General features: G+C 35.1%; 1 protein-coding gene across 13 annotated transcripts in view; it reads right to left on the bottom strand.

Annotated features, from left to right (window-relative positions):
* The window catches only part of IRAG1 (inositol 1,4,5-triphosphate receptor associated 1), a 98,153-nt gene that overhangs the window by 74,364 nt on the left and 8,881 nt on the right, over positions 1-14,908 (bottom strand). For 9 of the 13 annotated variants that reach the window (XM_035327850.1, XM_035327849.1, XM_035327848.1 and 6 more), the window contains exon 1: positions 5,084-5,148. The exons of 3 other annotated variants lie outside the window; for them this stretch is intronic. The gene's annotated coding sequence lies outside the window, so the exon portion shown is untranslated. Of the gene's footprint in view, positions 1-5,083; positions 5,240-14,908 lie in introns of those variants that run through there. One more of the 13 variants, XM_035327826.1, reaches the window with a different exon arrangement.

Raw genomic sequence — 14,908 nt, forward strand, 5'->3', positions numbered from 1 at the left:
AAAAAAAAAAAAAAAAAAAAAAGGCCAGGAGAAATAAGAAATAGCGCTAAATTATAAAGCATTAAATTAAAATATAACCTGCAGATTTTTTTCCCTTTAATGTCCCTTAAAAGTTAACAACCCATTCATTTGAAATCTTAGTACTTTTTGAAAACCAAGCAGTTACAGTTTTGACAAAACTAAATTATTTTTAAGAACAAGACAACTAAAATAAAGGTATTATTAGGCACAAAAGATTTTTCCCCAACAGAACAGGGCTTTGGTGAAGAAAAGGATATTCAATACGTTTTGCCTGTCTGCCTTTTAGGCTATAGGGTCTGCTGCTTTTTGTAGCCATGAACTACCAGCTTCTTGAAAGGCAAAGTTTGGTTCAGAGAACAGTAACAAAAAGTATTCTGATCAGGTGTATCGAAGTACTAAGGTTCCAAGTATTATTTGTTCACTCTAGCATTTAAATCCCCTTTGGAAAAATGCACAGTTGATTAACACTTTCTCATAACCATTTGTTTCCATATAAAAATAGGAAATACAAAAAAATCCCTTGTTTTTCATAGAAGGATAATGGGGAAAGCCCCACTGAAAGATCAGCACAGGGTTAGCCTGGTGCTTATGTACGTGGTTTGAGATCACAGCAACAAGACCACTTACCCCCTACCCTGCGGTATATGTCTCTACTCTCTTTCCCCAAGGAGAAGTTACATTTTGCAGCTGAGAAATCTTCCCTTTAAAATCTTTGCTGACGTTTGTACCTTCTCCTTAAAGGGTTTTATTTTTTGACCAAAAATACATTGTCTTGCAATAATTCAAGTGGCATACTAGTTTTTTGACTACCCATTTAACAATCAAGACACTCAAGGGAAACTCACTCTCCCATGCTGGGGGAATTCTACCTCAACTTACTAAACCTTGTTTTCTATCCCACCTCAATGATGAAAACGGAACAAAGATGAAGAAGCTTGCGGTCAGGCCTAGCTCCACATATTCTACTGCAAACTAGGGGTATGAAAACTGTTACCTTTTATTCTGTGAGCTTCTATGTCCCTGCTCACTTGGCCTTAATGCCAACTGGTTTCATTTTACCTTGCTCTTCTATGGTTCCAGTCCCTTAAAAAACAGAAACAAAAACAACCCGCAATGATTTTTCAGCTTTATTCTAAGGTAGATGTTTTTTTACATTTAAATTTCTTTGCCTCACTTGATTCTTTGCAGGCTTTATTGTCTTGAATGTTTATTAGTCCCAATATTCAAGTATTTTCTTATCAACTTCTCAAAGTCTGATCAAGTCAAAGTGAGCGTTGGTATTTTTGTTTACATAACAATCACTGTTCTACATTGTTTGTAGAAGAAAAGTGGAATGCTGTGTCTGGAAAACACATTCTTCCACAGTTCTTTAAACATATGTATTTCTACTTTGGCAACTTTATCACTAAAAATCCTTTAACTCAGATTTATCTTTTCAAACATAGTTTTATACTTGACTGAATAGTCAATAGGATGTGCAGAGAAGCTGTAGTAGAGAATACGTACAAATATTTTATGTCAGGCAGTTATACACATATAAAGATGTAAAGTGTCAAATTTCATATGATCTGATTGTGAGTTTGAAACAACTGAAATCTTAAATGAGCATGTACAAATGTCATCCATTTTGACCAGCTCTAGAAATCAGAAAACACTGTAGCTCTGAATAATGTTCTATGTATCTCCATTTTCTTCCTTGGATAAGGAAGGATACATTAGCTAGATATGGATATAAATAAAGCTATATAAATAGAGCCTAGAACTACACTGGACTTCTGTAGAAGCTTCAGTAGAATTTTACTAGTTTGAATTTCATTGGAATTCTATCAAGTATAGAACAAAAAAGAATCTTTTGTGCTCTGTAATGAAAAAGGAAATATACAGTTAAAACACAATACTAACCAAAGCACCAAAAGCCAACAGGAAAAAATACATAAATAAATAAAACCAGCAGCCTCTTCCCCTGACAAAGCAAGAAACTAAGTATAACTGGACAACAAGTTTTTATCCATACACTCTGGAGAAAATTCCTCTAAGATTCATATTTGACATTCAGCTGAAACCAAGTAAAGTGACTATAATAACAAACCGTCCCAATTATAATTCATATTATCACTATATGGTGGAACTATCCCTCCCACACTTGTTTTATTTTTTATATAAGCTATATACACAAAGCCTGCCAGTACTTTCAGGGAGAAAAAAAGCTCATCGTGAAATAGAAGATGTAACAAACACAAGTGGCTTGGTAAATAGTTGCCTAAACCACCTGAGGGGTCAGTGAGATGTGTGTAGAAATCATACGCACATACGCTTAGTGATTCAAATTTCATATAAAAATAATCTATAAAGATTCCTTTCATTTATGACAATGTCTCCTTCCAATTGTACTCGCATGTTGGATTGGAAGAAAGATAATCAGTTAATGACATGCAAAAAATACTGCTTAGGAAGTCTTAAGCTCTCCTACTATATTCTTACCCCAGACCATGTGTACACATGCAAATTAAGTGGAATTCAACAGAACATATGTAACAATTTAACAGGCTGAAATTTCTTCCCTCATCTCACAGAAAAAGTATAATGTGAAATACACTGGCCAGAGTTAGAAAAAAATACCAGTTTCATTCATTTTAGGAATGGGATTCAGGAGCTGCCTTTCCTTAAAGGAAGGAAAAAAAAAAAAAAAAAAAAAAAAAAAAAAGGAAAGCAGTCTCTTGGGAAGTCATGTTCTATAGTCAGGTTAAAATGAATTAAGTTGGATGAACGTTACAGTTTAGAAAGCAATAATGATGCTATCTTTCATGTCCTAACTGATTCAGGCAGACGAGAGAAGACAAAGTGAGACTTTGGTGTTGTTGCTGCTGAAAGTGGGTACTTCTCATGCCATTAAATAACGTGCCATGTTTTAGGACTCCCTCACAACTATTGTTTCCTGTGTTGTTTCTATCATTTTTTGAAGAGCTAAACTATACTCCATATGTACATTTTAATGTGAGCAAACTTTTAGACACTTACTTGCCCCCACAGACAAACAAGACAGAAAACCAAACATCCAGGATGTTTCCAGAACAGTTGGGAATCAGACTCCTACTGCTGTGAAGCAGCAGAAGTAAGAGCACCAGAGCCAAAGGAGGAAAGCATGACACTGCATATCAAAACCATTGGAAACTTACTGCATGAAAGCCCCTGGGGCTCAATACTCAAACCAACATTTGTGGCACAATTTGAGAGCAGATGGTGTTTTAAAAGTCTTATAAGCAGTAAGTCATAAGACATCTCATACAAATACCCATTGTTTGCTAAAACATGCAGCAAATTCCAATTTACTGCTCAAGTTTTCAAAGAGTGAAAAGAACATATGTTTCATCATGAATAAAACCAAATTATGCTTGCAGATGGAAATGTCATAAAACTGTTTGAAAAGTTCCTGGATTTCCTCAAATAAACCTTAGGATTAATCCACTCTCAGAAGTAACAGTTATTTACCATTTTACTAGCCTGTCTTTAAACACATAGATCAGAAGTCTGGAGATGTCTTTGAAGAAAATGTAATTCTTTCTTCTATGTCAGGTCTTACTACCTGATGCCACCTCGTGTCCCTTTTTTTTAGTACAGTAACATTGCTTTTCCTTTTGCATACACCTTAATTTACTCTTATGTTTTTGGTAGCATGTGTTATGACTCCACAGATAACTATTTTTTTTTAAACAATGGGTGACTACCTGAAAACAAACAAACAAAACAAAAACCCACCACAGTTTTAAGAATTTACTTAGAGCTTTCCTGTTCTGTCCCTCTCCTTAGACAGCTAGATCAACCTTAGCCCATTGGATTTCTGTATTCTTAAGGGCAAGTATTCCAACATTATGTTGTCAACACTGTTCTCATAAATCAAGAGACGTGGTAAAAGAGATAACTCTTTTTAAAAGTGATTTTAAAATGAAGCAAGAGAGCCTCTTACAAGTGGATGCATAAAATATTCTTCAGCCTTAACATGATCATGAGAAAAGTCTCATGCTAATAATGTTATCTCTTAGGCAGGTTACTGTAACTTCAGGACAATACTGAGTGTTAAAAATGTAACTTCTGCAAGGAACAGAAGCAAGGTGTAGGGAAGGAGGGTTGTTTGCATACACACAGGAGAATGAGAATACAACATTACAATATTAAGCAGACATCACTGCAACAAAAGGACCTGACGTTATTAGATACATAACTTTTCACAATATTTAGAAACAAGGTTATGACATGCTTTCTGATTAAACATTTGAAGAAAAATCCAAAACCCAGAAAACCTTCAGTATTAACCAGCAGAGGAAAAACCTAAAATCACTGAAGTCAGATCCTAATGTGTAGCCCCTAAACCAAATGACAGAAAGGCTGTGCAACATTTTCCCAACCTGGAGACACTTACCTTTTTTTACTCATTCAGAGACAATTAAAGAAACCCAAACACTTTACACTGAAATAAAATATATAAGTAACTTCTAGTAAGAGAAAGAAGAAAATAATTGAAGACCTTTTTAATACCAATTAGGCTTTTGAAGGTATGTGCTGTCTTACCTACAATAGGATAATTGCATGCTTGCTCTGTAGGAGTAACTTCATTCTTCACCCCCCACCTCCCCTTCAAACTCAATGTTATTGACTTAAAGAGTAGTAGTCCTCTTCTAAGCCTGTACAATTGTAAGACTCCCAGGTCAAGTATAGCTAATTAAACTTGAACAAAGAGATTCAGTCTGAACATGGCAATAATCTAGCGAGCTCTGTGCTGCCATTGCTCAGCTAGTGCTTGAACTAGCTCATTTCTGCTGCCTTTGTATCCATGTCAGAGATTAGTCTGAAGTGCACAGGGGCTACAGCTTTTATAAATTCTTTCAAGACAAGTCTGAAGAAGCCTGAATTATCCTACTTTCATTTAACCTTTGTGTAACCCTGTATTAGTCTATAAAAATTTGGTTGAGCAGCATGCTCAATTAATAATCTGAACATGTTGATTTATGCAAGTATAAAACCAGACACAGAAGGAAAATATCCATCTCAAATTTTAATCTCTTACCTTGCTGTGGTCTCTCTCATATTTAAGATGGATTCTTCACATACAAAGTAACTTCTCTGTTCATGCTAACAAAGAGAAATAATTCAACACGTCAAGTGTAGAAGGTATGACTATTAAACAATATTTTTGATCCAAAACCACACACACACACAAAAAAAAAAACACACTCAAATAGGAAAACTTTGAAAAAAATGTTGTCATCTCTATACTCTGTACCAGCAAGAGTATAGCATCTGCATTTGTCTTCTGTATAACTCAGGCAACAATATCCTGGCAACCACATTTCAATGGAACAAATCCAGGTAATTAAAATGACTAGATCTAGCATCCACCTCTTTATCATCCCACTTGATAGGCCAGACTTACTCATTTGGGAAGTGATGTTCAAAAACCTGCTACACGCAGTTAAGATGTTATGTCTCTGAGATATAATGGTGTTTAATTTTGTTTCCAGTTGTCCATTTAATTCTCTTTCACAGTACTATCTTTCCATGAAGTTCAAAAATTGAGCGTTACTGTTTGGTGTGTCATACTTCTTAGACATATGCACAGTTTGCTGGATTTCATTAATACTTTATTAATAATCATTTCAACCTTTGTATTTTGATGCATAAAGGCTAAAAGGATTGAATTATTTGTGCCAATAAACCACCTGTTGCACTAACATCCTACATGTCCACTCAAACATTTTACTAGATTCCCAATTTCACTAGTCAAAACCTTGGCTTCCACAACACTGCAACTGCACAGCTTAATCCCATTTCGGAAGACAAACATCTACTAAATCAAACTATGGAACGTGAGTTCAGCATCACAGATCTCTGGATTTGTGGCCTTTCAGTGAACATTAAGGAACTGAAAAGGCCTTCATGGTGACATCTGGAGACTTCAGCAGTCACACTGTTCTGCTGAAATGGAAAGTGAGATTAGAAGCAGCAAAATGCAAATGAATGACTGTGGACCTAGTTTCTGCCACAGGCCTCAAAATCAGTGACATACAGAATAAAATGATCCTGCATTTTTGTTTCAGAATGCACAAGTTTACTTATAGGATTTTGTCTAAATATCTACATTCAAATTCATTACTTGTAACATTCCATTCTCAATCATAGATGTAATGTTACAGCTTACAGGGACAGTACCCTCAAATGGGCACAGAGCTGGTAATCTACACAAATACTTTAAATTTCCTTGCACCACATCACCTGGCACTTGTTCCTTATAGTTTGACCTGTTGCAATCACCTGTGTTCCTAATAAGTGGCAACTTTGGTTAACAGTGTAAAATTCTGCTCTTACTTGTAATAATTAGGGCAGCTAGTAGTTCCACACTGACACATACCAAGTCACATGCCCTGGAGAATTTCAAGGGTAGAGTAACTGGGAGGGGCTGCAGTGTGTGTGCGGTGGGGAGTTTCCTAATCCCTCTTTCAAAAGTCTGACTCATCATTCCCTTTTTCAAGGTCACCTTCTGTCTTAACCATCACATTAAAATAAATTTAAAGGGCGTAATGTGAAGTAGATTGGATTTCCTTAATTATGTTTTGCCTGGTTAAGAGATTAGCCTAACACAACAGGTCTAAAGGATGACTTAAGTTCAGTTTGAATGATGTACAAACCATACAAAGCCCTGCAACTACTTACAGAAACAGTAGCAATGTTTCTTACATAATCACAGATCATACACAGCTCTGTAACAGTCTATCCACATCTGCTCACAGAGTTACTTTATTTTTCTTCTCATAATTTACCTTGCCAATAAAGCAAAAATACTTACACATTTGATTACATGCTCTATCACTACTGTCTCAACTCCTATCAAATAGTCACTGTGCTGAAACTTGAGATACAGGAAAAAGAATAAATAAATAAGAAACTTCTTTTGCTATGAACTTGAAAACGCTACCAGAAAACAGATATACATGCACACACAACATCCCCTGTCCCCAAAATGGACAAACTACAGGGTGCCAAGAGAAACAAAATAAGTTGCCATCAGCTTTTGCTGAGAGATGCCCTTCTAGGCTCTGAAGGAGGCAAGGATATAAAGATTTTCATTAGCAATCATGAAGCAGAGCAGCTTTTGCTATAGATTTAGAACAAATAGCTCATACTTCTCCCATCCATTCTAAGTACAAAGACTGCTTGAAATGGCTGGGGGATATCTGAACAGACTACAATGCCCAGCAAAGAAAAATAGATGAAAGTTGAAGGATTCCTATTATACTTTTACAAGGCTACTTTTCATTTGCTTTGAGAATACCTTAAGACTTTTTTCTTTTCAATAGAATTTATTTGATCCCATTGCTCGTATTTCTTCACAACAACTCTGGCGTTCTGAAAGTTACTGCCAGTTATTCTGCAGGCAGCTCTTAGCATGGAAAATCAACAGCAACAATCTGACAATGAAGGGGTAGCAGTTAACACATACAGATCAACCAAATGAAACTAAAAAGTGGCAACTTATTTGCGAAGTCCAATGGAGAAGGTGGGTCTTGAATATATCTTCTTAGAGACTATTAATATGTATAATACAGCATACACTGCAGTTAATATACAATTTTCATATTAAACATGAGTTTATTAGATGAGGCTACATTGCTTATGTACAAAGTATTGCAATTCTGTAACTACATTTAATTGAATCTACACCGTAGCCCTTGCAGCATACACAAAGAATGGGATTGACAAATAACTTCTGAAATACCCTTAAACTATTAACAAGAGGTGGGTATACACTTCCTTTCCCAGTTTAGGAAACATCAATTTTCTTCTGCATTTCAAAGACCAGGAAAAAGTAATGGAAAACTGTCAGCTGTCTAAATCAGTGACCAAAGTCACATTTTAAACCTGCTTAAAGCTAAATTTTACTGAGGTTCTCTCAAACCCATGCTAAAATACAGAAGTATATTGGTGATATTGTAATTCAGAAGAAAAGTAATGGATAAAAAGGAAGGACCACAAGAGCAATGCAATGTTCACAGGTAGTATCTATATGATTAAGGAGAAAGCCAGTTGTGTGTTGTCAGAGTTGAGTGTGTTTTCAATAAATTTGATATGAACAGTAAAGTCAAGATGCAAATGTTTTCTATTTCAAGGGGAAGGGGGAAGAAACAGGTTCTCAGGAGGAGGAACACAAACATTCACAATCTACTAGCACTCGTTCACAGGGGATAAAACAGTCTTTAAATGCTGCAACACTCATCTAAACTCTCACCTTGGTGAGAGCTACAAAGCAGCAGCTACCAACAACTATTGCTACTAAGTGCCCATTGAAACTGACATATTTGCCTGTTTCCATGTGTTCTTCAGCAGTGAGCACTGCCAAAAACAAGCTTATCAAATGTACAGCTGAGTCTTTGAGAAGTCACTGCTTCATTACTTCCTTGTAGTACTTGTCTTTCTCAGCAAGTTTGACATCCTTTTCAGATATAAAGACAGCAACAGGTAAATTAACGTAATTTTAAAAACCGAAATAAAACACTTTGAAGTAGCAAGCAACAAAAAAAAGGAAAGCAAACAACAATTACATTAGGTGAATGACAAAGTTTTTTCAGAATTGGTTCAAAATTTAACCTTCCAAATTATGAGAATATTAGGATATGTTTAGTAAAAAGGGTTTATCACTTCTCATATTTTAAGCTACTTCTAAAGCCACAGCTGACAGAATAAATTATTATATACGGGTCTAATTACAGTTTAACAAGTGACCAAGTAGAAGCTATATTTAACTGAGGTTTAAGCAATGCATTTTTACTTCACATGGTACAAATTTGTTTTAATCAGTTTAGCTGTGGGTAAGCACATGCTTCATTACTTCAGCAAATGACACATGGCAAATGCTCCAAGTCTGAGCTCTAATTTGCCACAACATGCTCCTCAGCCCTCCTATCCAGTTTTTAAATCTTTCTGACCATAGCAGATGATTTTATAGACGTGTATCCTGAGGCATCAGGAGCCAAAAACAAAGATCATCAAGTCTACAGTCCTGAATAACCCCATCTCACTGACCTGGCCTTTCACTTTACATTATGTGTGTCACATTATACATAAGTGAAGATGTAACCACAGATAGGCACCACATCAAAATATCCCAAGGAATGGGCCAGCTACACTATTACTGCACTAATTAACCATACTTCACATGTCCTCTTCCAAGGCATAACTTTCTCCCCAAGAGTATATGACTCATGTTTAACTCAAACAAACAAACAAACAACAACAACAAAAAAAACACACTATGAGAAACTCCGGCCTTCAACTGTTGTTTTACTGCTATTGTTTGCCATCGCAGTATTCCATTGCTCAGGTTACATAAATTCATGATTTCATTTATCTGCATTTCCCTCTCCTCAGCTTTCTGTTTTTCTCAGAATAAGAAACTTTATTACACTTGGTTTTTGACTTTTAATTAAATAAAAAAATTCCAATTCAAAATCTAGAGCTTACTGATAAGAAACTCAGATCTGTGAACACCTCTCAAAAAGCATGAAAAATTGACTCAGAGTAATCTATACCTAGTTATCTAAAACTGTCCTGTAAAGCAAAGGGAGTACTTACTCATTCAAATCTGAACCAATATAGGTTGTCTGTTTCTTATACAGACATTTTCCCCATTGTCAAACCATTTTGTGTGTTAATACAATGGTTTCTTCAACAGATTCAAAGCCAGTTTGGATTAGTGGATGGAGTATTTTCACTATGAGCAACACTGTACACATGGAAGCTCCACTGTAAGACAGGCAAAAACTGAATACCTTAGCACAGGATGAAAAGATTCTCACAATTATAAAGCATTTGCAAAGTTGTGCTGTATTACTTTGCTTCACAAAGTAAAACTGCACTATATTACTGAAATCACGCTTGCAAGGCATAGAGACTATAAAACTAATTTACATTTATTGCAAAAGAATTTTACCCAACAGACTTGGAAAAAATAAGAAACAGTTGCATGAAATTTTCTTTTTCAGTGCACCACCTTTATGCCTTTCCCAGCATAATCAATTGATGCTAGAGCTCTTTTTTCAAAGTAGGCACAGTCTTACAGCAGTAAGTGTTTTGAAAATTCCACCTGAGATATACAGGTGCTAATAAAAGTGCTCTTTGATTACAGTATGAAACAAAAAGCTGGTCAGATATAGTTTTGTATTACAAATTGTCTTTTACTCAAGTGAAAATGAAAAAACTGATATAGAAAGTTCTATTCAACAACTGCAAACATCAAATCCAAAAAAAACATGTACTGAGAACATAAGAGACCTATCAGTCTTTGCTCTGTTAAGTGCTACTGCATTCTATTGATTTTACTTTCCAAGTTTATTCATGTTTCAGAGGACAAAGATCTAAAAGTAATACAAGCAATTATTTAAGTATTTATTCCTTGTGCAAGATGCCTAAAAAAAGACTTTCTTTTAGAAGTTGTGAACATCAGCTGCATAAATCCTCTTCAGCTGAAAGCTGAGAGATTTATAAAAGTCTAAGATATTTTGGAAGACTAAGACACAATTACTGGAGCTTCTGTTTTGGAAGAAAGAAAGAAACAAAAAGAAGAACATTAAGTCACATATCCCATTTATTTCTTACAAACATTAAGATACAATTGCTTGGAAAAGTTCCCAAGGCCAGACAGGGCTGGGAAAGATTGACTGCAGCATGTGTAGAGGCCCAGAAAGTGCCCTAAGAGATAGTAACAGATTTTTGAAGACTCACAGCTAATTAAACACTGCTTTCTTTTAAATAGACTTAATACTAACTAATCAAAAAAACACTGAGTGTATGTTTGACAGTGGGTGAGAGTATGACTCCATAAGACCATCCTTTAATAGTCATTTCTTACTAAAGTCACGTCACTGATATATACTATACAACACACACAAACACAAGTTTGCAACTGTACTAGTTAACTTCTGCTTACAAGGCTTTAAACACACAAAAATTACTTCCTAACTGAGGGCCTAATTTTACAAGCTTTGAATTCTTTCACAGTTTTTTTTTTTGAAGGTTCTGGGGGCATACAATTGTTACTAGTAGTATGCATTATCTATGACAACTGTTTTACATGCTTATATTTGAAAAAAAAAATAAAATAAAACATCTCCAAATATCCAAGGGGGAATTGTTATAGCATTCGTCACCTGAAAAAAGCAGGTTTCAGAGTAATTTAGGCTTTGCACGTGATTACATTATACAGTTAAGAATCACCAATATTGTGTTTATACTAAGACAGGAAAAAGTACTATTGAAATAAATCTTTCTTTTATTTGTAAAGTTGTATATAAGAAAAGGCTTTAAACAGGTTTCAAATTGCTTAAGCTTGATGAATACTTTAATGACAACATCCCAGCACATTAGTCATTTCTCAATTTATTTATGAAGTTGTTTGCTTTCTCAAGCTATTAGGACTTCAGTGAGATCAATAAAACAACTACTGCCCCTTCTATTGCAGGTACCATTTGAATTTATTACAGCTAAAGCCCTAAGTATTTCTACATTTATCTGGTAACGTGTTTGTGGAAGGTTTATTTATGAACAGCTGAGGTCTTAAGGATGTGCTATGTAATAACGTTGACGGCAGTATTTCCATTACATTCCTATTGAGCCTGCAAAAGCTTAAGCTAGATTTTGACCAACAATAAATAATGGTCTATTGCAATCAGTTTCCTCCAGAATACAGAAAATGCTCAACAGTTAAACTGTATTGCAGACTAAGGTGCTGCTTGTTGAACAAAAATTTGGTATCAGACATTGATACAAATGAGTAGGGAGTTAATGCATGACAACACTTGTTAAAAGAAAGACGTTAAAATCAGTTCTTGTCCTTCTGAATATCCAAATTCACATATGAAGTAGTTAAAATGATCTAAAGCATATAGGTAATGTTCTACCTACTGAACAACTGCTCATTCCTCATGTCGTTTTGTAAAGGATTTTGACCTTTATCAGGCATTGTGGAAACCTAATTCTTTCCATCAAACCTAATTCTTTCCATCATCAGGAAGCCACAGCTAAGCTGCTTGAAGCACTTGCACCATTTGTGCAAAGACTAGTTCCAATGCATTTTTACAGCACTCCCTCAGAACTGAGAGTGCAGTCTCTCTCAGCTCATCCATACTTAAAATATGCTCTTATTATAAAAGGTTTTTTTAAAAAGTAACAAAATTTTAAATAGATGCATATATTTTTTCTCCTGAAAATAAATGAAGAACAAGCTTGCATAGCTTCCCTTTTTCTTAAAAAGGAGCAAAACTGTTGAGAATGAAAAGCCAATTCTCTTAAAATTCAGACAACAGTATTTGTCTCACATATAGCTGTCCTAACAACTGTCTTTAATCAAAAGCATCTTTATGATTATCTTATATGCCAAAATAGTAAGTACAGAAAAGGGCAAGTATGTCTTCATAAAAATTTTTGTTTCTGACACTGCCCTTTGAAAATAAATAACCAGCTTTCAGTATGAAACACTGCCTTACATAGCCTAGAAAACTAAGGGAATAAAAAAATATATGGGGGGCAAGTTAAAATTTTACCTAGTGCTTACATATTTATTAATCCTACATTTGAATGAAACCAATGCCAATTCATGCCAGGAATATATAGAGACATATGGGTATACCTACTAGGTATAGGTCTACTGCAGCTGAAACAGAAGACAAAAATAGCAGTGCTTATAATTCATTGCATGCTGTACCTTTTCATATGGAAGTAAAACTACTCCGTCCTTACAGGGAAAAGGAAAGCAACCATTATCACTGTGAGAAAATGAATACTTCTGAGGTCATATCCACACAGTGATATCAGCACAAATTCTGCCACACTGTTTTTAGTAGGAGCTGGATAAAACCTCAAGTGGCTACATCCAAATTCCTGTCCTGTTCAAAGCTGTACGCACAGTTCACCAAAAAACAGGGCCTGACAAAATACTTGCTATTTAAAAGGGAATGCAGGCATTCCTTTCAATATTTTGACACTCATTCCCATGAGTTTACCAAGAAATGTTGCTATTAGAAATATTACTCTGAACAGTCAGATCATAAGACCAGCATGTTACTTTTTGTAATTATTATTAGCTGTTGAAGGCAACTTTTATTTATCCTTTTCTTCTCCTGCCTTAGTTATGATGACTCATTTTCTCCTCTCATAAAGACTAGTTAAACAGCAGATTAAATTTTCCCTCTTAGATCTTCAAGATGGTCACTATCAAACAGCTTACTTCCTGCAGAAAAATACAAGCAGATATGTCATGTTATGACATGTACGACAAGACAATTAGAACACAAGTGTAAAAGCAGTTTTTCAGCTATAAATAAACTGGCTGTAACAGTAATTAGCATTGCCATCACTCCAATTTTATGTTACACTTTATAAAACTGTATTGCTATAAAAAAAAAAAAAAAAATGCATCGCTTGATATTTCCTGTTCATAACTATATTACTCTGCAATACAACAAAAAACATCCAAATAAAAAAAAAAATCATCTTGGCTGTAAACTAACAGTACCTGACTTCTAAAATCCTATTCAACTATAATTTCTGCCTTTTTTTTTCTGGTTCTGCACAGACAAATACACTGCTGTTTTACTTTCACTTACAATAACTTAGGCTTGAATGTGCTAACGATTTTGTAGTTCAAATGCAGGCTAAAAAAAACAAACCAAAAAAAGTTTCCCAGAAAAGAACCATCTCACGAAGAGAAACTTAACTACAGTAGGATTACTTAAACATCTGATGCTCTGGAGCACTGTGCTATTAGAAGAATGTTGAATTCTTGTGGTTCTTTTTCTTCTCTGGGTTTCAACATCGAAGCCCAAATTAAATCAATGGAAGCATGCTTAGGAAACGCTTTTATGGCTCATTTACTAGTATCCTGGCAAGTGGTAATGACAGGAAGACTACGCAAGGGGGAAGAAAAAGAGAAGGGCAGTAGCAGCAGGAAAGATAGCTAAACATTAGGAGACTAAAATATATTCACTTTATCCCATCACGGCAGGCTCCATTTACAAACACTTACTTGCCTGAAACTTAGTGAGAATTCTAAAACATTGAATTTCACATGAAAAATCAAAAAACTGTCATGACAAAAGTCAAAACCTTGGATTTTGATTTTGATGCAATGTTCTCAAATAGTTTTTAAAAGCATTAAGAATTACACCACTTCTGAATACTCGGCAAAAGGAAGAAGCCAACCAATACAATAGCTAGATGATTAAACTTGCAACTTAATTACGATTCCATAAATTATTATTTTTTATTTGATTATCACAGCAGCTAGGCCATATCAGATAAAGAAATCACAGAAGACTATAATTGAGTAAACTGATGTTCTGTGTACTATTTGGTACTTGAACAGCTATAATCTCGATAACTTCTGTACTGTAGTTTCATGATTCACTTCTCTGTGTATTTCATGTAAGTATATCAAATTGCTATTGTCATAAATAGCCTCCCATCTGAGCATCTCTTCTTCATCCACACCCACTGCCTGCAGCTATCATAACCTCTATGCTGCAAGGTATTTGAGTGTTCAGTCCCATTAAAATCCTTGTCTGCCAATTATCATCCCCCAGTGAAAATTCCAGACTTCTTCCCTGCAGAGAATACAGCCAACTTTAGTAGCCGTGCTGGTATATTGAACTTCTATCTGCTTCTGCTATTACTCAATTTCCTACACAACATACAGAAGTAAGAACAATCTGCTTCTCAATATTTGTCTTTTTAGAAAATATTAACACTTTCACTTTCTTCACAGGCATATAGAAATTCAAAAGATCAGCTCTCATCTTTCAGAACTGGAGATTTCATGCTCATGGCTGAAAATGAAAAAATGAGG

Source organism: Oxyura jamaicensis, chromosome 5 (assembly GCF_011077185.1).
Source record: "Oxyura jamaicensis isolate SHBP4307 breed ruddy duck chromosome 5, BPBGC_Ojam_1.0, whole genome shotgun sequence".
Classification (NCBI taxonomy): Eukaryota; Metazoa; Chordata; class Aves; order Anseriformes; family Anatidae; genus Oxyura; species Oxyura jamaicensis.